Source organism: Gavia stellata, chromosome 4 (assembly GCF_030936135.1).
Source record: "Gavia stellata isolate bGavSte3 chromosome 4, bGavSte3.hap2, whole genome shotgun sequence".
NCBI lineage: Eukaryota > Metazoa > Chordata > Aves > Gaviiformes > Gaviidae > Gavia > Gavia stellata.
In genome coordinates, this window is record NC_082597.1 from 22,804,246 (window position 1) to 22,827,911 (window position 23,666).

Consider the following 23,666-nt stretch of genomic DNA (forward strand, 5'->3'; position numbering starts at 1 on the left):
GTATCATGCAATAACCATTCTCAGCAAAATTATAGTGAAACAAAAAGTGACTGTGTTAAAATAATATTCCTAGCTGCATTCAGAATTATGGACTATGTGTGTTTGCTTCAAAATTACGTGTAATGGTAGAAAAATACGCAGCACAAATATGGGACTGAAATCTTGAATTTATTTTTAATTTATTACCTCAGACATGGATATATGATACCAATATTTAATGAAAACAGCACTGAAAATAAATACCTATTATTCTGAATAGTTTAATGTGTACTACTTCCTAGCTTAGTTACACACAAGTGGAATTTTATTATAATCAGTGGGCAGGACATGTAAAACCACCAGTCCCTCCTGCATTACTTCAGTTATGCCCAACCTTCTTGGCCTGAACAGCCAAATACCAAAAAGGCAGCAAGCCACAGGACACGTACCACAGACAGGGGAGGGGGCATTGGGGACAGCTGAAGGTCCTGGCTGTAACGCCCGGAGGTGTCGGTGTGGTGCGGGGCAGCATGGAGCTGATGGTGGACATGGAGCTCGGTCCAGGGCAGCTGGGAGATGATGGTTGCAATGGCTCCTGCTGGCTGGTCTCCTTCCAGCCCTGGGGACGTCAATGTTCCCCTGCAGCCCACATCAGAGCTGTCTGCATGACGCAGCTGTGGGATGAGCAGGGATTTGAGCAGTTTATATGCTGCCTGTGGCTCCAGGGCTATAGGTTGGTCACCCCTCTTCTAACCTGCTCAGACACAAGCTGCAGGGTGTTCAGCATCACTGCCTGCATGACTGATAAACTGGTGTGACTTTTTAAATAACAAATCTGCACCTGCATAGCCAGGGCCTCATTGTACTCCAGGTACAGGAGGAAGCTTTCTGCAGCGAGGCAGCCTAGGAGTGGAGCATCACCCATGACGGGACTGCAAGCAAGGTCTCTGCCCAGCCTGATGGGTCACTGCCATCCACTCAGTCACCTGAAAGCAACGGCACATAGAGACTTTGGAGGTGAGCCAAATGCCCCCCTACGTCCTATTCACTTAGATGAATACTGTAGTTAGAATTAATTTTTCAGGCAAATTAAACCCATTACAGTTCAGTACTTCTTAAACACCAATAAATAATTAGAAAAAATACAGAAAATTCCTTAAGAAAATCAGGAACCTGTTAAGAAAAGCAGAGTGAAAGAATAGGACCCTGAGGCCAGATGTAAAGAGATGTAACTCCCTTATGCCACTGTACTTTCAATTGCCAGAAGGCAGCGTGGTGAATTCCTTCCTGGTTGCAGCAGCTCAGCTGACAATGTTAGAAATGCATGGGGAAATCCTTGGGGTTGCCTGTTTGCTCGCCACTTGGTATCACACATTGAGCAATCTGTCAACTGTACGGGTCTGTAGCTAAAGTGGTATACCAATATACATATATACCAGTGTCAGGTAAAGCAGACTATATCTAAAAACTAAGGATCTGAACTTTGTCTAGTACTTTGAAAATAGCAACATTGAATAACTAGAGGGATTTTCATTATGCAGAAAATGTAGGGCTGGGTTCTCGAGCAGGTACACGTACCGATCTAATGAGGGTGGTGTTTCCTAGGAAGGGTTGCCCACTAAGGTGCACATGTTCCCTATTCATTCAAGAGCAGGACTCAAGTCTGTGCGGACACACTGTCATTCTCTGATACTGCTGGTCTCTATTGATTTAAGATCTGGTGGTGCCCTTGTAGAAATCAGTATCAGACTTGACTGGACCAGCTTAAAGACAGGAAAGCATATAGCTTTGCTCATCCCTGGGACAAGCTAAACTCTGAGAACACTCACTTTACTCATCTTTACCTGTTGTGTTACAGGAGCGTTGCACCATCCTCTTTCACAAGCTGGAGGCTGCAGATGTCAGGCGCCCAGCTCTGAATGTTAACACGCTAACTACTTGCTAAGGGCAGGATGGTCGCCCAGACATGGTATTTCACCAACCAAGCAAGCAGAGACTGAGTGCAGCTTAGTCTTGGCTGATGTGGGGTAGGTAACTGATGCAGGTACATAGCAAACACTGCCTTGCTGACCAGAAAGAAAAATGTTAGTGTCCTACCCACCGAGAGGAACTTAGCTAAACTGAATGACCAAAGGTGAGAAAGATGAGACACAGCCTCATTTTTAAATGTCTCTTTAGCCTGAATCTCATTAGCATCTCCATCTGCCTAGTCTCTGCCTAATGGTTTCAGCTTGACAGATCAGATGACTCACATTCTCCAAGGCTGCTTTCCCATTTACTTCACCGGGAAAAGGACCGCATGTTGAGAGCACAGAAACCCCTTTCTTCAGGGTACTCTTATTCAGAGTACGTTTGACAACCAAACAGGAGAGACAAATGTGTCAGAAGCATCTTTTGAGCTATATTTAGGCTATCCAAACTCAGCAGAACATCAGCCATTTCTGTCTCACAGCCAGCTAGAGAAGTGCTTCTGCTGGGATTTTTTTTAGTGCAATAATGCTTTTTAGTATTGATGTTACTAACATTTAGCTGTACTGAGTAAATGTATACATACACACACACAGAGATTTATATGTATCAACTGTATACCTACGAATTCTATATGCATGTAAATATGTATCTGTTGCATAGAAATGTTCGTCTTCTCTTCTTTGTAAATGAGCTATACTTAGTAATTTCTTTTCTCTTTATTTCCTATTATCATGCATTAGGCCCAACCCAGCAACATGTTATGCATCTTTCTGACTCTGCTGGGAATTTCTGATGCTTGGCATGCTGGTGAGGATGCTCTGTTCCCTGCAGAGCTAGGTGTGCTGGGTAGTTTATATTTTGATATTGACAGTGAGTCAGGCCCTGATCTTAGGAGCCCTTTTCTGCATGGTGCTTCCTACAGCTCCTTGGCACCAAAACACAGGACAGAATTTACCTCAGTGCTGGGGATGTGGTTAGTATAGCTGACAGCTATTTTGCATGTCCTTTGTATCTCCAGAGCTAGCTCCCAAAGCCAGCGTTGGACCCCGAGGCAAACAAAGCAGAGTTGAAGTTCCTCTCACTTGTCCCTGGTCACCAGCCGCCAGGTTATCTGCCAGTTAAAAGTACAGCAGGGACGGTGCTCACAGGCTCTATGTCTGTAAGAGAGAGATGCTGCACTGAGGGTATTTCACCTCTAGCTTTAAGAAAGCTTGTCACTGCCCTTTCAGGCTTGCATCAAAAGGAGCACTAACAAAAAGCTAAGTCTGAGAGCATAAGCCCAGGCTCCTACAGCCACTGACTCAGTGAAAATGGAAGACAGCCTTAAACACACTTGACTTAGCACTGTGTAGGGGAAAATTCTTCCCTTCATATCACAGTCATAGAAGAGTATTAATAGGAATAGTGAAAACCCAGCTTTAACCTTTCAGTCAGAGAGTTCAAGAAGCTCTAGAAGAGCTCGTCATTGTTGTCCCCAGCTTATGGATGCAGACATTGAAGCACAGGAAAGTGAAACAATTTGTCCTGAAGCTACTTAGGTTGTGTCTAAACTATCTAATCTGAAGCTGAGAACATGCCATAGGTAGGGCACTGCCCTACCTGCCAGTGTAAGCAAGTGAGGACGGTTTTGGCTGCTGCAGGAAAGACCTCTGAATTCTTCTCCCAGCAGAAAGTCCTTTTTTTTTATTCTCCCAGAAACCTTGTGGAATATTGATCAAGGAATGTTTTGCTTTAAAGAAACAATGGGTTTTCTCATTAAAATCATTCTGCTAAAATACAAACCACAGAGCACACTGGAAGTTTTCAACAGGACAATTATTTTTCAGATACCTTCCAATATTTTCTGGCTTTTAATGAGGAACATTCCACTCTGTCTGTAAACTGACTGTAACTAAGGGGAAAACATTCTATGTACTTTATTTACAAGCAACAAATTTTCAGCTTTTGCTATTCTCTGAACAGTTTTAAAGCGTTTCTTAGATGTTTTGCAACATTGTACAAACAGAAAAAATTATGAACGCCTCTGCCACACCAATGAGGATCTCAGGGCTCTGCAGGTCAGATTCAAGGAAATGCTGGCCCACCAATCCTGTTGTCCTCAGTGGTCATTGATGCTTCTGACTTAATGCTTTACTGACTTGCTATTTATTCCCAGAATGAATTTGCCCAGAGTCAGAGCCAGCTTAAGCTGAAAGAAGTTGTTGAGCCTCCTGCTGGGCTCGAGAGCAAAGAAGTTTACTGACTCTTTTGGTTAACTAGAAATAATTTTGCTTTATAATCTCAGGGCTCATAGCATTCACCAGTGTAGCTTTCCAAAAACACATCCAGGGAGTGCACAGAATACAATAAATCACGGGAAAAGGAATGTGTGATTCACAAGCAAAGTCTTATGTATGTATGTCTTGCATGAAATGAGACAGAAAACCACCCCTGTTCTCCGCTGCAGATGCCTGCCTGTAAAGAAGAATTACATGCTTAAAAGATTATACCAGTTTTTGCTCTTAGAGCTTTTATACTCTGTCAGTAAAGCCATGGCAGTTTACCACAGTTACTGCTCTGGGACAAGCAGCCTGTGCCCAGACCCTGGGGTGCACAGCAAAGGAGACAGATGGGTACATTTTGTTGCTGAGGAAAAGAGCTTCTGCAAGCAGTTCAGGAACTTCTTTTGCAAAGTGATGGATGTGTTCATCCACGCGAACTTGGAAAAAGGATGTGCCAGAATGGGGGCTAAGAAAACTCTGTACTATTTGTCCTCTATGTACAGTCCTGCGGACTTAATGTTGACAGATTTATCTGGTTATTGGAAAGGCCTAAACAATGTAAAAGGAGTGACTAGAAGTATAGAAGAAATGAATAGCCTGGAGAAGAGAAGGCTCTGGGGAGACCTCATTGCAGCCTTTCAATACTTAAAGAGGGCTTATAAGAAAGATGGAGACAGACTTTTTAGTAGGGCCTGTAGCAATAGGACAAGGGGTAATGGTTTTAAACTAAAAGAGGGTAGATTCAGACTAGATATAAGGAAGAAACAGTCCAAAACAACAGAGCTGAGAGCCTGAGGAACCAAGTATCCCAGCAGAGCAAAGGGATGCTTGAGATGACAAGAAGAGCAGCAGAATAGTCACCATCCCTGGAGGTGTTCAAAAAACATGTAGACATGGCACTGTGGGACATGGTTTAGTGGGCATGGTGGTGTTGGGTTGATGGTTGGACTTGATGATCTTACAGGTCTTTTCCAACCTTAGTGATTCTGTGATTCTGTGAATAGTCAAAGGAGCTTCTGGGGGAAGCTTTAAATATCATGAGAAAGACTCCAAGGCAGTGGCAGGGAATATTGTAATGCCTGGGAAGAAGACATTGCGTGAGGAGACACAAAGGTGGTGGAGGTACTGGAGCATCTCTCCTGTGAGGAAAAGCTGAGAGAGCTGGGACAATGTGTATAACCTTTCCGCTAGGCAGGTGGTGGCTGTAAAAGGGACAGCATTCAACACACCTAAGGTCTCTGCCATCATGCAGACCCCTGACTCCAGGCTCCCTAGCAGCCTGGCTGCTCTCCTGGAAACTGCTCTCAGACCACGTGAAATCAAGGGACTCTCTGTTGTTGAAAGGGACCATCGACCTGGGAAAAGCCAGCAATAAAATATATATGCAGATATGTGTTTTTCCCTCTATATTCCAGGATCTTTGCAAAAGTCTGTTTAACTCTTTTTCCCACAGATTTGCCAGAATGTCCCACAGCAGCAGTCAAAAGTATTTCTCTGCAAGCCTGTCTTTACTTACAAGAGTTGTGGGCTTGGCCTGCCACTACCTAATTTGCTCTAAATCATCAGTTTCTACTCAAGTGCTGGGGAGTCCTGGTCTCCTGCCATAAGTCCTTTTGTTTAAACAAAGTCTCATATTAAAATAACCACAGGATAGGAACCGATGGCAGATCCAAGAGCAGTCTTGGAATAACACTCTTGGACATAAAGCGAGAGGTTTTTTGTTTCCTTGTTTTCCCTTTTACCATCTAAATGCAGGTATATGTTACACTGAATCTCTGGGAAACGCTAGAGGAAATGTGGGCTGGCAAATGACATGTCCTCTGCAGGCGCCCTCCTCTTTTTCCCAGCAGAACAAGTACCTCCTTTGGAGGTTCTGGCCCAGGGCTGTATGCAGTTATAATTAAAACTTTATGGTTTTATATTGTACTGATTTCCTCAGCAAATACATATTAAAATAGAAATGTCATTTTCACTGCAAATGGGAATTTGCTTTTTGATTTTTATCCTAAGCATTGAAACCAAAATTCATAAAATATTATCTAATTTCTGCAACTTTTAAGTTATATAATTTTGTAAGTTGGGCAGTGAATTAGGATGTGTAAATCACTAGGTTTTTTTAAATGTTTCTTGTTTGAGCTAACAATAAGTTGCAAGATACTTGATGACAGGTTTCATGTGCAAAATCAAGGCAGGAGACTTCTGGTGAGATAACTTGCTAATTTATTATATGTTACTACCTAGTGCTTGGGCAGCAGTAACACTTGGGAGCAGCTGTCAGAGACCAGTAATACAATGGCAGCTCTGGCCAAGAAGTCCGCAAGCCTACAGCCGTTGTACTGCTCCTGCGCAGGCAGATTTGCCTGCTTGCCTGGCCTTAGAGCTGCCCCTGCTTGGATGGCTCCTGGGCAAGCACTGAGCAGCCTCAACTTTTTAGTCATTAAAACGCACCCTCTATTCTGGAGGCTGCCCACTTCTTTGTTTCTGGAGGCCAAAACATTACCCACTGAGAAATGAAAGCCCATGGATCTGCTGCCTTGGCTATACAATGCACAGGGGCATGGGAGAGATCGCTTGAACGGCTGGCTTTCGCAAGAGAGCAGGCGATGAGCAGAAAGTGGGTGAGTCAGGGCCCAGAGCTACCAAAGACAACAGGCATCCTCCGGGAAGTCAGTCGCAGCCCAAGGCCATGCAGCCAGTGCTTGTCCTTTACTGGCCAGGTCACTAACCTGTTTCTGCTCCCCTCCCCTTCACCCAAAGTCCACAATCTGCAGCGTCCCTGCCTGCTAAGCCCTCCTCTGAAGTTCTGTCCTCTTTCTCTACCACATACCTCTTTGCACATAAAAACTATTTTTCTAAAGCCAGTCCTTACAGACACTGTGCCTAACTTTCACTGGCAACTTCTTCATTAGCCAGTAATGCAATGCCGTAGGAGCAGGTCAGTAAACTCAAGCGGTCAGTGCTGATCTCCTCACTGCTCCAGTATATGTGGTCTGGGAGTTTAAACTCAGATGACATTTAGCGTGCTACCCTGGATCAAACATTCCTGCCAGGCGTGCATGTGAGACCTGTCATGTGTCTGGACCCTTATTTCTCTATCAGGGGCTGGTTTGTACCGCAAGTGGAGCCTCCAGGGCTGTTTTCTCCTGGAGAAGCTGCATTCACAACAGATCCACTCTGCAAAATAAACCAGTGCGCAGCTGGCAGGTCCATCAGGGAATTTTCTCCAAAACCACACTACTCCTCCAAGCCAAAATGCCAAAGCTGATGCCGTTGTTATACTCTCTTCTCCCTTCTCTCTTGTCCCTCCCCCAGCCATCCTCACGGCACCTTACTCCTAGAGCTACAGATCATTATCGCCTGTGCAGCACCTTGCTCTGCCTCTGCCTCACCTGAGCACCCACCTGGGGCAGCACACCACCGCAGCTGGCACAGAAGAGGCTGCAGAACTGTCTCCTCTACCAGCAATGAAGAAAATGAGGAGGACCAGCAGGGGTTAATACTGTTCACCAGATCTGGAGAGCCAAACTCAATGGAATTTACTGGTTCATGTGCAAGGTGAATTCTGCCCAGAAGGTAAGATTATGGATATGAGCCATCGTGATGTTCAGTTTTGCCTGTTGAACATGGTAACATTCAGCTACTATGAAGTAAAATTAGACTGTGGGTTTATAGTGTATTGACTAGCTTTTTGTGGCAACTATGCGTGTGTGTACTTTTGACCCATGCTATACGTTAAATAAATCCCACATTCTCATGGAAGAGCAAGATTTGCTTTACCATAGTATGTACACATACACAAGACTTGTTACCCCAGAGCACCTCGCACCTCCTAAATCCATGTCCCAGCCTTCCCCACCAGCTTCTTGTATTCTGTGGAGTTGACTCCATTAGGAAACTCCTTAGAGACGAGAACACTAATGTCTCCATTGCAATGTTGACATTTTAAAATGTATTGGCTTTGCTTAGGAAGCCAAAGACCATGTGATAAGTGATACCAAATGTGTCCAAATAAGCTATGATTGTGCTGAGCAATCTATCAATCAGGTTGAGAGTGATAAATGACTACACAAATAGCTAGTTTTAATGATGTTTCCTCTGCAGATTTATTGCAGAAATAAAACCCCAAAGCATTTGACTCCTGAGGAGCACTGACAAGACTTGTTTAACATGGATGGCTGATACATACAGTTTTTATGGCATACAAGTTGCTATACCCGAAAGCAAACTGAGGATTTTATGGTATCATTTTCATTTTCTTCCCCCTGAATGTTAATCAAGCAGCAAATGTGTGAATAAGATAACATTGATTCTGTTAGCAGGCTGGCAATCAGCTAATCGACTTTCTCTGTGCACTAGGTAATGTGCATGTGCTGGTCCAATTATCTCTTACTCCTGGAGAAATAATTCCTAATATTTAGAAGAACCATTATTCCAATGATACATTACTTCCACATGTTTCTGTTAAAATATCTTCCTCTTGATAGCTCCCTTAATTGCCTTCTGAAATGTTAATGTGTATCTGCCCTTGTGTTGATATATTAAATCCTTTTCTTTTAATTAGAGAGTTCAAAGACAAAAGCTTTACAAATGAAATGGAGTCAACTCTCCTCTACATTGGCCTGGACCGTTTATTTTGCAATCACTTGGGTTGGACCAGAAGCTGTTCCCTGGCTGTCTTGCCAAGAGCGAGTCCTGCTGGGCAGTCAGGATGTGCTCTCTCGTCTTCAGCAAGACAAAAAGGCAGCAAATCTCTCGGCCCTGGCCCTCAGAAAGGCTGTGACTGAAAGGCCACCTGCCTGTTGAGTGCCCTGCACCACAGCAAACCTGGTCAGCTGAAGCCTGTACTTCAGTGGCGTGACTGAACCACTAATCCCAGGCCATAGAAATTCAGATGGAATTTCATATAAACTGCTTTCTTCAGACACAACTGCCACAGGTCATTTTTCATAATCTAAATTATTTTCATAATCTATTCATGAAGGTTAGCCAGAGAGACCTGAGAGCTCATTACTTTAGTGCATGTCAGGAGAAAAAGAAAATAAATAAAAACACAGTTGTGAAATATTTGCCCAAGTAGTGCTCTTTCTGTCTCCTGCAAAAATGTTTGGATAAAAACACCTGACACGTATACAGAAAAAGGGATGTACAAGACTGAAAGAGAGAGGACAGCAGGTATATGCATGAAATTACTAAACGAAAACTCAGTGATAACATAACAAAACCAGCTTGCATTTTCCTGTCATAAAAGCAGCCAGTGCAAAATTGTATGTTTACCTGTTCTGTTAGACTGTAGAGGTAAAAGAAAGAAATGCTATATGCTATACCTAAATGACATGTCAAAATCAAACGCCAGGCTGCAACACTCCTCTATGAAATAAGTTTTTATGGACCTTCCTGCATCACCCTTTCCCTGCATCCCTCTTTCCTTTCCTCCTTTCAACACAGTGCCGAACAGTGTGGATAACAGATGCTGCTTTTGGGCAAGGGGTTTGGGCACTGGAGGCCTTGATGGGCTTTGTTGGGATATTAAGATTGCCGCCTGTCTGGTTTTATTATGAACATGTCTGTTGCCAGCTGACTTACCATACACAAAGAGATTCATCTGGGCAAGCTCCTTCTCTGATGGCTTTAACATTTTTTAATTCAAAGGTAGCAACACAGGCTGAGGCATACCTACACTCTACATCCCTGTCCTAGAAGCATCTCGTTCAGCCAATGGCACATGCAAGCCTGCAGAAATCAGGCTCCTGCCAGGCTGCTTTAGGACTCTGAAATGAGGATTAGATACCTGTCTCACCTGCAGGAGCCACTCCAGCAATGTTCTGGCTACTACCTGAGTCTGCATTAAAAAAAAGACAGTTCTCCACCTCTGAGACTTTTAGGGTGGGCTGTATGAGTATAGGCAGACACACTCATTTATTCAGCGGTTGCAATAATTCCACTCCCTTCCCATAGCTGATATGAAGCGAGGAATTCAGCTCAGTTCTTACATTTCCTAGAAAAACATACAATTAAAATGTACTTGGCAATTTTGGATGAGTGGATAAAAGCATTGAAGTAGAGGGGTTTTCTCCGCTTTTCTTAGACTCCAGTGTTTTGAAGTAGGGTGGGGTTCTTTCTCTCAGCACCAGCCCTGCTTTACTGTTAAAACTGTCCTGATCATTACGAATCTTGCAATAAGAAAGATTTTCTAGCCAGTAAGTCTGATGCCTTACTAAACCGGAGAGCAAGTTGAGGATCTGCAGTATGAATTGTATTGAGCTAAAAGGTGCTGTTCAATATTCACTTGCTGCCAGATGGATGCCTGACAGGTCTGCTCAGCCAGAGGCTGACTGACCAGTGTTGTGTGCATGTGGTAAGTATAGGTGACATAGCATTTCTACACACAGTACCTAACAAGCATTTCTAATTAGCCACCGCCAGCTCCTCCCGCTCCCCCCATCTCCCCAGGAGACTTTAATAGTGTCAACAGGAGCTACCTTCAGCATGGAAATGTCCCCATTAACTTCAAAATTGCCATTGGTCACAGTGATGGGCTGAGGTGGAAATGAAAGGTTCAGAAAGGAGCCACTTTCTATTCCCTCTGATAAATGAATCCAAAAGCTGCCATTTCGTATGTGAGAAGAGGAGGCTCTGGGGAGACCTCACAGCAGCCTTCCAGTACCTGAAGGGGGCCTACAAGAAAGCTGGAGAGGGACTTTTTACAAGGGCATGTAGCGATAGGAGAAGGGGTGATGGCTTTAAACTGAAAGAGGGTGGATTTAGATTAGAGATAGGGAAGAAATTCTTCACCATGAGGGTGGTGAGGCACTGGAACAGGTTGCCCAGAGAAGTTGTGGATGCCCCAACCCTGGAAGTGTTCAAGGCCAGGTTGGATGGGGGTTTGAGCAACCTGGTCTAGTGGAAGGTGTCTCTGCCCATGGCAGGGGGGTTGGAACTAGGTGATCTTTAAGGCCCCTTCCAACACAAACTGTTCTATGATTTGATGATTTAACCAGTCCTGAACAGACTCACTAAATGTCCAGTTTTGTTGGTTAATATTCCCACAGAATCCATTACTAATATCATGAGAGGAGATAAAATACTGTAATTTGTTAACTTGATCATGAGTGATTTTAATATTTAGTACAAGTATTTGTAATAATCTCAGCCGTTGTCCTGGTAACTAGTATCAATAACAGGCTTCCTACATGAACTATAAGAACAATTAATCAGACAATACCTTAATTGCATATTGCATTAATTATACATTCACCCAGTGACAGCAATTAAAATTCACGCCTTGCCTGAAGGTAGACTTAAGAATCATCAAATACATTTTTAACAGCTTAAAGCTAAAATCACCTTTTATGTAATTTCTTATTAAGAGATAATCATAACATTGGACTTGCAAGTAACTTGCAGACACAGTCATTTATCTGAATTTTTTTTCATAGATACCTGTTTTTTGTTATTACCCATTTGTTATCATCCAATGTACTTACACATCTTTGCACATGTTGTACAATCTTGTCTATCAAGAAGTTTATAATCAGTCAGGAAGAAATTAAAATTTTTAAATTGCAACATTAAATCCAAAACTATCACAACTGCAGATGACAGAAATAGAGAAAATATGTTTCCACAAAGCTTGTGTAATAGGATCTGAATTAATTCAATGATGGACAGGGAGTAGAAATTCTTCTTTTAATAAGCCTTCTGCAAAGAGACACCCTCCTAGCAGTAAGCAGCAATGTTTATTCTTTTACTATCACAAGTCATATGTAGCGAAAAACATTCATCCCCCACTTGTGAGCCTTCGCTCACATCTTTGATAAATAACATACTAATATTGCCCAGAAAGAACTTGGAACAGTTTTCCATATACCTGTCATGTGTGCTTTGTGTTTATGCTAATTTATTTTATGGATTTAGAGTGCTGCCAGTGGTACTGCAATGAAATCAGTGCAGTTATTGTAATTGGATTTACCTTACCGGAGGAAAGGTCAGCTTTCAAAGACGGAATTCTTTTGCCTTTCCCTTCACCAGCCAGACTCCTCTCCGATGTGTACACATAAAGCTTCAATTTCTACCTCCTTTGTTGACTAACAATTTTTTCAAGCATTCTGCCTGAAAAAAAAAAAAGCCAGAGTAACCCTCAGCTGAAAGCATTTTCAAGCTGCATTTAGAAATCACTTCACTCACTTCTGAAGTGCAGTCACCCTGAATCAAGTGAAATGGCTTTTCTAATAGGAAGCAGTGACGGACAATTTCAAAGCAAAATTTCAGAGGGGATGGAGAGAAGTCAGACTGTAATTACACCTGGTGAAAATTACCCAGGATTGAAGGCTAATAGAGCATTTCTTTTTAAGTCCTACGGGAATGCTTAAGGGACTGAAGGCAGCAGAGAATTCCCATCATGGGACAGGAATGGATGAGGTGGAACAGACAGACAAGAGCAGATCTGCTGAAGGGCCAGAGATGATGTAAAGGATTTGGGCAGACACAACACAGATGCTGATGTTGTAGCTCTGTGTGAGCCACCTCCAAAATGCCAAGCAGGGTAACTGCTCGCTGAGGCACGCGACTGCAGCTGTGGGTTGGGCTGCTTTGGGGCCCGAGCCCATCTCTGTGTGGCCCCACGGGTCCCTGCTTGCCCATATCAGCCCCAGCCAGTGCTTACTGAGGAGTTTCAGCATCTCCGTGCAGTCTGTTGCATTCTTGTCCAGGGACCCCAACAGTTCCCAGGGATGTTAAACAGTTTTTTCTAGGCAGGTTTTGTTGAATCAGTCTAACGTTAAGCTCCTTTTTGGAAAATATTGACTTTGTATAAACCAAATTTCTACCAATGTGCTAGGAGAGCAGTTTCATAACTGGCATACATGGCTCCAGGTAATGTAACTGAGCGCAGCTGGCAGCTCAGCCCATGCACAGGATGCATCCGCCGTCTGCAGCAAACACATTACTGCCGGAGCCAGTCTTTCCCTCAGGTCTCGCTGTCTCTGGCTGCAAGAAGGATTAAATATTTTTTACTTGTGTATTTTCTGATGGGCAAGGTCAGTCTCTGAAATGATGGATAATGGATCATGTCACGCCTGAATACAAGTGTAAGTGACCCATGAAATTAAAGGACATTTTCTGGCATTCGCTCAGGACAGCTCAAGTTTCCTGAAGGTAGATCAGCTTGGAAAGTCCAGGCAACAAAGAAAAGATATTCATCTCTGTAAAAATACACAGACAGGAAGAGCCTAACTTGAGTCCAATGAAACAGAAAAGTGGGTTTTCTTCACATCAGAGAACAAAACACAAAACAGGGAAAGGAAAACAATTCTATAGAAGTGTTATATCTTAAAATCTTTAAGAAACTGATACCGTATAACATCAGTGATTAGGGCAGCTTATAGGGAGCATCGGACAACAGCACTAGGGGTCCACAAGCATCTGGCTGCTGCCTAGGCTTTGGCAAGAATCGCAGTCATCTGAGTCTTTGTGAGGAGGGACCCGCCTGTGAGGAGTCACCTCTTTCCACAGCTGTGGCCACAGAGGAGCTCTTCTGATACATCCCCTGGTTATAGAGTCCAAGACTGTTTACTCTGAGGTCTTGGAGACATACAAGTCTGCTGCCCTCCAAATCTGAAACCATCTAGATTTGGTGATGCACTGAGTGAGGGTCTACATAAAAGACATTTAGGGTCTGCCTCTGTTCTATGGGACTTTGGAGGGGCTTCCCAGAACTCCCAAAGGATACGACATGGTATCCAACCACCTGATCTGCCCTTTGAAAACCAACTTGCTAGCTTGATATCCACTACCTTTTGGATTTCACTGTGTCCATTGCATTGTTAATAACTTGCTGGAGTGCCTACAGCCATATGGGCATCTCTGCCTTTTTAATAACATCAATAAATTCATTTTCAAAAAATCAATATAACAGCATCAAGCTGTAACAGTCCAATCTTGCCCATTAGATAAACACCAAAAGTTGTGCAGTTACTGGGTGACTAAAAATTGCTCAGCCTGATGATCTCTAAAAAGGGAGACAAGAATTACTTTTCAAACACAAAATCTGCAGACAACTGATGTTTGCACCAAGCAAAATATTCATGTCAGCTTTCTAATATCTAATACAATTATGTCAAACGCTGACTTTTTTTTATTGTGTGAAAGGGCCCCTCTATGAAAACGTGCCTATGCACTATATTAATTTGAATGACAAACAGCGTTGCCAGGCATTGCAGTGATTTCTCTGACCTACCACACCTGCTTGGCCTCTGGAGCCTTCAGTTATATTCATGGTATCACCACAGGGCATAAGGTGGAGATTTGCAGTAGAAGGAAAAAACAGCTTAGCATGAAACTGTATAGTACAGCTCTTGTTGCCAGAAATGGCATTAACAGTAGTGACATACCTGCCCTGTCAAAGATTTTCTTACAGTCAACTTTATAAAACACATAAGATAATCTGCCCAGAAATAAGATGCTTGGGAGTAAGGTGAACAAATGACTTCTTGTCTGTTCTTTATATAAGGGGCTTTATGTGCACTACTTATTAAAAAACAATCATATGGATTTTGAAGCTGGTAGTTGCATGTGTTAAATGCAGAATTTTGTTTAAAATACAAGCAATAAACCAGGAAATCATTACATAAGACCATTATGAAAAGGTTTCTGGCATTAATAAGATAAACTTAAGTTACACAATATCGATGTTTTCTCTAGTGTTCTATAATCGTGTTTTCAGAGACATGTTCCACTAACCCATTGAATTACTCTATTTGTTCCAAACTTTAAATAGTGAGCTAAAGTATTTATCTTTTCCTGCTTCTTATTTCCTGCCAAAAAAGTGCTAACTGGATTTCATCATTTAGCTTTACTCACGCCCAGTGAATGCAACAGAGCACTGTCAAACAGTAAAGAAATTAGGTATATGGTGCCTTGTACTTTGAGCTGGTTTCATTTTTGAGCATCCCAGGTTTTCAAGCACTGTGTCAGATGACATGTCAGCAATGAGAATAAGTCTATCAGAACAACTCTGATTTTCAGTAACCTCTTCATCGCTCCCAGGGATAAGATCTGTGGCCCAGAACAGCCAAACCACTCCCTCTTGCATTCTCAGCATCTTCTTTGTAGTCCACAATAGCTGAAGTCTACAAGAGACACGGGCATGTGTCTGGTCTCCTGCTATTTCTGACATAGAAAATGTGTCTTACTGCTCTCCCTGTGTCCTCTAAGTCTCCTTTATGCCTCAGACCTGTGAGTGGGGTAAAAAAAGGTCCATATTACCAATCCTTTTTCCTAATAGGGATTTGAGACATTGCTAGCCAACAACGTCCTGATAACTTAATAGTTACTGTCTTTCCAAATATTTGTCAATTCACAAAGCCCTCTAGATATTAATCTCATTCTATTTGTGTTAGAGATACAGCTCTGCTGCTTGCCTCACTAGACAAACAGCAAGATTAAGAGTATGCAGGCTGCCATTCTCACATTGCACTTTCTCTTGTCAGACAAAAACTGGTTTAGAAATGACTAATCAATTCTGGATATCAGTGAAATATTTTATTTACTTCTGTAAAGTCAGAAATCTTCACTGAGCATTTGACAGCCATCTAAAGTGTCTGGCACTGAACGTGTGAGAAAAGGCGACTGCATCATTGCCTCCTGTTTTGCATGTGTACACAAACGTGTACATGAAAGGTAGGAATCACTTCAGAGCACCGCTTGCCCTCACAGGGCCAAGCTTAATGTCAGTGTTCAACAATAATGTTACTCCTGAATTTGCTGCACAAAGGACTTAACTGAAAGGAAACCTTCCCTCTGTGTCTGTAAAATTCCTATTTCCAAAAAAGCATCGTCCCAACAGGCAGTGTACTTCAGCAGAGCTCATAAGGGTACCTCCTGAGATGATACCTTTGGTCTCCTATTTTCTAAAATATGCACACACGTATAAAAGTACCCGACTATAACCTCAAGGCATACTGTTTAGTAAGTACAGTACCGTGAAACAAGTGTCCAACCATTCTACTGAAGATTATTGTAAACAAAATGTAGCTGAAATGTGCCAAAAAGCATTGTAGCATATTTTCAAGATCAAGTTTCTCATATCAGGTTAGAATTTATAACACATTTGTAACTGGTGTTTATACTGTCCTCTTCAGAGTGTGTAACACATTCCCATGATACAGAAAATAAAATTGCAGGGCTGTGTTTAGCCATATTCTACTCCAAAAGCTGCTGCATGCCAAGGCAAGGCCTCAAGAACACTGGACTGGTCTAGTCACATCTGTTACTACTCAGTAACTATTGTTGAACATCTGGTTATATTTTTCAAGAGGTTTCATTCAGTCCTTCTGTGAACCAGCAGTTTGACTCATGTATACAATGAGTACAGACTCATCCAAGCTGGTGACCACAGTGAGTAAACCCCAAAAGTGGCATGCAGAGATGCTTCAGTTAGCTCTGTGGGAGCCATCATTGCAACCAGAAGCAGGGTTAGCTACAACAGCATGTGCTCTGGCCCAGCTGGACAGACCTGCCAGAAGGCTTCACAACCCAGGCCGGCAGATTTACATGTGCTCCGCTAAGCCATAGGGACTCACCAGCTGGGATGTCTTTCCTGGGTCCCTCTTGGTTTCTGCTCCTGGCTATGCCATGGTTCTTCAGTCTCTTCTAAGTGTAAAACTTCCTCAGGAACGGGTGAGGGAAGGACAACTGCACAATAGGAACTCGTACCACTTCATCCCAAGTGCTTCCACTCAGCACAGTTTCAAATCAGTCAGCCCAGCTTGAGAATGGGAATAGGAGGTGATGAATGATGTACAAAAATCTCTGGACATAAATATTAACTGAATTGTCCTGAAATGACTGGATAAGGTAGTGAAACAGTCACTGCTTCTTGTCCCTGACATAGTGGGGCTAAAATTAAGCATTCATCTTCCTCGCAAGTAAAGATAGATTGCCAGGATCTACCTGGAGGTGCAATGCAGTCACTGCCCAGTGGCAATATCCTACACAGTGTTTGATCATGTAATAGTTGTTCTTTCCCCCTCAGTTTTGCCTCAAACCTAAAGTGTGACTATCGTGTCTCAGTTCCTACAAGCGACCACTGTGTGATCAAATATGGGAGTGCAGCTTCTGCAAACATAGACAGCTCTGATATCCAGACAACTGCATGTTAGGCATCCTAAAGTCAGGCCACGAGACGAGTGAAGACAGCAATTTGATGCCCCACCAAGCCTTTCCTTCTCCAGGCTGAACAAGCCCAGGTCCCTCAGCCTCTCCTCATATATCATGCTCTCCAGCTTCCAAACAGGCTTGGTGGCCCTTGGCTGGATGAGTTCCAGCTGGTCAACTCGTTCTTGTCCAAAACTGGACACAGCACTTCAGACACAACCTCATGAGTGCCAGAGAGAGAACATTAATGGTCCTGCTGGTCCTGCTGGCTACAGTTTTGTTAATACAGCCCAGAACATGGTTGACCACCTTTGCCACAAGAGCACCCTACTGACCCTTGTTCAACTCATTCTCCACAGCTGCCAGGTCCTTTACTGCAAAACTGGAAAGGGATCAAAATTCTAAAGCAATGGACTTCAAAAGAAATCCCAAAGAGAATGATTCCATGTTTTCTTCTCTTCTCTGGTGTCTATGCCTTGATTTGGTAGCCTCAGTTAACATTCCCATTTCCCATTAGCTCCTTATTTCTGAACATATGCTCACCCATGTCAGCAAACAGCCCCTACATCAGCTATGATCGCTCACAGTGCCCGCACGGCACAGCAAACATTGCATTGACCCATTCCATATGGAATTATCTGTTTATATAGACTATAAAAATATGCCACCAGAAGCTGTAAAATCACCGGGAGGACACTGCTCCCACAAGCCCTTCATAAATTGGCATGGATTTGGGCAGCTGTGGTGGGATGGACAGTGAGGTCTGCTTTCCCCTTGCTGTCCAGCAAATGGGCGTGCATTCTTCACAGAAGGTGTCTGTCCGAGGCATTTGCTCCACAGCAAGACAAATGCAAACATCTCATTTTTCCCTGTTGCCACCTATGTACAGCTCAGTAGCACTGCACTGTATTCATTGAATTCAGGAAGAAAGACTGAAGAAGAGCACTTTGCTTTGACCAGCACTGGCAATGATAGAATAAGGAGAGGTTGTTTCTCCCTTTCCTTCTTTTTCTTCTTCTCCTGCTACTACATTGTGTCACAGCTGGCTGCTTTTAGAGATGCCAGCTGTATTGTCAGAGCAGCTTTATTGAATGAGAAGGTGTCAAGAAGCATGTAGGAAAACTCCCTCCACTTTTAACTGTAGAAAATTTGCCCTGAGAAGAAAAAACTCCAGTTTAGTCCAGTCAATCAGATTGACATCTGCTCTCAGAAGTGGCTTGCTTGGAGTCAGTGTCGCAGGAAATACCATGTGTCACAAGCAGAAAGTCCTACAGTTGAACAGCTTTTTGAAAAGTATAGGGGCACTCCTTGTAATATCGTAAAAACTGCTGGATGATAAGCATTAATACAACAATATTGAGGTCCTAAAGAAATTAAGGCTTTGGCCTCAGTTAATGTGTGTTTAACAAAAAAGGCATTTTTAATAAGAGTACAGCCTTAGCAGAAAATTGATAGTGCAATTTCCACAAGGCAAATACTCTTGGGAATAGAGTATCCTTTAGATCTACAAAGGGATGATTTACAAACCAGGTGCATAAAACAGAAAATTTGATGGTCATGGTTATGTTTTCTGTAATGACTGACAAAACAAAGAAACCTAGAACTATATTTTATATAGATTGTCCAATCTTAAACAAAACTGAAAAAAAATTCAAACTTGTCTTATCTCAGATGGGAGGTGTACTATAGCTAAGGATGAAACTTGCAAGGCATCTCATTAACTGCAGGAATTAGTGCTATTAACAGATTGGATATAAATATTTGAAATTCTGTATTGAACATTAAGGATTTTTTTTCCTTTTGGGTCAGAACACAGCAAGAATTTGTTTCAGCTGTTTATGTTGCACAGGGTTTGTGCTAAGCTATGTGGATTATTGGGAACTCAGCACTGAATGAAACCAGCCTCTGATAAACACAGAATCACACAGAATCACTAAGGTTGGAAAAGACCTGTAAGATCATCAACAGCTTGGCTGTAATCACAGTATCATAGAATCATAGAATCATTTATGTTGGAAAAGACCTTTAAGATCATCAAGTCCAAATGTTAACCTCACACTGCCAAGTCCCACTAAACCATGTCCCTAAGCACCACATCCACACGTCTTTTAAATACCTCCAAGCATGGTGACTCCACCACTTCCCTGGGCAGCCTGTGCCAATGCTCAACAACCCTTTCAGTGAAGAAATTTTTCCTGATATCCAGCCTAAACATCCCATGGCGCAACTTGAGGCCATTTCCCCTCGTCCTATCACTTGTCACTTGGGAAAAGAGACCCAACACCCACCTCGCTACAACCTCCTTTCAGTCACAGTCTATGCCCCAATCAGAAGCAGTCACCTGAATGGAGCCAGGCACCAAATGCCACAGAAAGACTCTGCTTGCCATAATAAGGCTTCTGTCTGAGCAAGGAGAGCACAGAGCTCGCAGACAGATTTCCCCAGCACACTATGTAGGCACACGTATCACCAGCAATGACATCTTCTCCATTCCCATACACAAGTTTGCAGATTCACATGGGCTTTAGGCTTCATGGTTTCATTAAGCAGTGTCTGACCTTTCCGCCATCAGCAGTGCACAAGCCACTGATAACAGGGCACACCGCAAACTTTCTGTGGGCTGATATCTGACGGGTTAGTGCCAGCTGCCCGGACCATGCACCCTTCACTGCATTGGGCTGGTCCACATGGCCCTTCCAGGCTCTGGGAGGATGAGCGCCCTCAAAGAAAACGCAGAGCAACAGCAGCTGATTCCTTGTGGTTTACTCTGAATTAGCAACGTCCTTGGTGAAATTGTTCCGTTTCTAGTGGTTGTCCTGGCCTTACTGTGGAAAAAGGGCAGACCTGGTTGAAACCCTGGAAGGCGATGTCTCTGTTTCTGCCAGCCCAGTCATAATGTCTAATGGCTGGGCCTGGGCCAGGTGATATATGGATATGTATGTGCGCACACTACTGTATAGGTTGCACAATCATGCTTTCTATGCTCTTGTATATAGGTGTTCATCAATAATGCTATAAACCAAAAGAATCTAAGGATCCTACTTTTGCAGAATGGAGTTTTATTTTAAGTTCCCAATGGCTTCCAGCTTGGTGCCAGTCAGCTCTGCAAAAGAGTCCCAAGACTCAGTACTGTAATAATTTGGATCAAATTAAATACGAAATAACTGATCTGACATTTAGGGTGTCAAATGCTTATTAAACCTTATTTGAAGCAGAACAGTATGTCCTGGAAATGTGTCAATACCAGATAGAAATAATCAATATGATAAAAGCCAGGGTGAAGAACAAAGGAAATGCAGTTCCCAAAAATGTAGCAACTAAGGAGCTGACCAGCAGTCTGCTAATTGTACTACAATGTCATAATTAAAAGCTGGAGAGGAAGCAGCATCAGGGGAATTACATTAATAAAGCTTAGATGGTACCATTGAGCAAACTCAGAAAAATAAATGGCTTAAAGGCAAGCAATGCTTTTTATATGGTAGAACCTCCGTGGGCAAGAAGATTAATCTGTGTTTCATATTATAAATTAGAAGCAAACAAGATATTGCACAGTGTAAACTCAGTGAAAAATAGTAGTGTCTTTTTTTTTGAAGGGTGATATATGTAGGAAGCACCGGAGAAACCTTACTGGATCCACTTGCAGCGACAGAATGGTGTTTCAACACTGCTGCTAAGCCTCCTACAAAAGGAAAAGAACATGATGAAAAGCGTCTTGAGCCAAAAATTGAGTAATAAATAAATGTGAATGTTACAAGCGCACAAGGAACATCATACAGAATGGAAATAAAGGATGACACCCCTAACACATTGGAAGCATGATATATGCAACACATGCTAGAAAGCTGGCTTCAAAACAGCACTCACATCTCCATTTCTACTTGTTAGGAAGAGCTGTATTAACCAGGTATATGTCGCAATGCCCTCTACCAGGAGACTTAAAATTAATCTCTATTCAAATCAATCTCTATTTCAAACCGCGAAGCTCATTTTCTGGGAGTCTATCTGGAAGAGAGACCTGAATTCTACCTCTGCTTTCTCCAGGAAGTATGTGATGACACATTTATTTTCTGTTGAGTTTGCTCAATGGTACATTCTAAACTTCATTAATTGAATTATTAACATAATCACTAGAGCTGGTCCAAAACCAATTATTTTCCTTGTAAAATAATTAGTTTAGCTTCTACCTAAGTCTCGCAGAGTATTATCATTCTAACAAAACAACAGCAACAACAAACAATAGCATCAGGCCAACAAAGAAGATATATGGGAGGTGGATGGTGGTGGTGTTTGCTTTGGTAAGCAACAAATATTATCTAATAGGAAAATAGCTATCTGAAATTATTGTTTAGTTACAACTTTCTGACAAATTTTTTATATAATTAAAAAACATAAAGGTGACTACTAGAGCTAGAAAGCTTCTGTTACTAAAGCCAGGCAGATCAAGAGGCTTCTTTTCAAAAACCTGTCAATCCAGGAGCTCAGACCTGGAAGGGCTGCCTGACTCCTGGGGTGGGAAGCTAGAAAAGAAGGAGGAGTTAGTTCAAGGGACCCAGAAGGCAGTAGAAAACTAACAACCAACATGAGCATTACAGATAATAGCACTCTCTGAATAAGAAGTGGAGTTACAGAGACAGGTCTTGGAAGGGCAAAATGGACAAGAAAGTGTGAACATGCTACACTGGTAGAAAATTTTGCAATATTAGTGAATTTCCAATTCTGCTTATTACCTAGCCATCCTGGTGTTTTCACAGAATCACAGAATCACAGAATCAGTACGGTTGGAAAAGACCTGTAAGATCATCGAGTCCAACCTGGAAAAAAAAAAAACAAAAACCCACGCCACACAACAACAACAAGCCACAACCCACCCAACACCACACAGCACCATGTCCATCAAGCTACATCCCACAATGCCACATCCACACGCTCCTTGAATACCTCCAGGGAGGGTGACTCTACCACCTCCCTGGGCAGCCTATTCCAATGTTTCAGTGAACAGATCTATTCCAAATAATGAGATAGGTATATTTAGCTGTTGGATTTGTGCTTTTCTTTCATGACTATTTTGGCTGAACTCTGCACCGAAACTCAAGGTGCTATTGCAGGTGGCAAGCCTCCACCGCTATCTCTTCTGAGACTTCCTAGGCAAGAATGACTGTCGCGGTTTAACCCCAGCCGGCAACCAAGCACCACACAGCCACTCGCTCACTCCCCCACAGTGGGATGGGGGAGAGAATCAGAAGAGTAAAAGTGAGAAAACTCATGGGTTGAGATAAAGACAGTTTAATAGGTAGAGCAAAGGCCGCACATGCAAGCAAAGCAAAACAAGGAATTCATTCACCACTTCCCATCGGCAGGCAGGTGTTCAGCCACCTCCAGGAGAGCAGGGCTCCATCACGTGTAATGGTTACTTGGGAAGACAAACATCATCACTCTGAATGTCCCCCCTTCCTCCTTCTTCCCCCAACTTTATATGCTGAGCATGACATCATACGGTATGGAATATCCCTTTGGTCAGTTGGGGTCAGCTGTCCCGGCTGTGTCCCCTCCCAACTCCTTGTGCACCCCCAGCCCACTCACTGGTGGGGCGGTGTGAGAAGAAGAAAAGGCCTTGACTCTGTGTGAGCCCTGCTCAGCAGTAACTAAAACATCCCTGCCTTATCAACACTGTTTCCAGCACAAATCCAAAACACAGCCCCATACTAGCTGCTATGGAGAAAATTAGTTCTACCCCAACCAAAACCAGCACAATGACAATACCTGGGATTACTGGGAGACAAGTACACTATGTCAAGGAACATGACATAATACTCCAGCACAACTACTGAGAAAAGCATCTTGTCAAAAAGGTGCTTTCAGGAAACTGAAGTGCTGATGAACTCCAAAGTCTACTCAAGGCAGTCCCCTCTCAACAGTGAGCTGCTATGCAAGAAGAGATTCCTGCTGCAAACTTCAGCCCAGCAGAGGCTGACATGGGCAGAAGGGACACCATCACTCCAGTCCTCCAGGGGAAGCTTTATCATGTGGAAAAGCTTACATGGAAAAAGACTGGTTTATTACCCTTTCAATAAACAACAACAAATTTCAGAAACAATGTAAAACAAATCCACTGCCCAGAGAGGTTTCCTTTTTATCGTGGCAGGGAGTTGAAGGCTCAGAAAGTACAGCACTATATTGCACAGGTCATTTTCCCAATACTACCACTTTAGTTACTTGGCCTGTAAATTCCAACCTACATAGTGCTGTCTGCAAGGTCAGGAAACCAAACAGCAGAGAAACAGTCCTGGAAGGTGCACTCAAAAC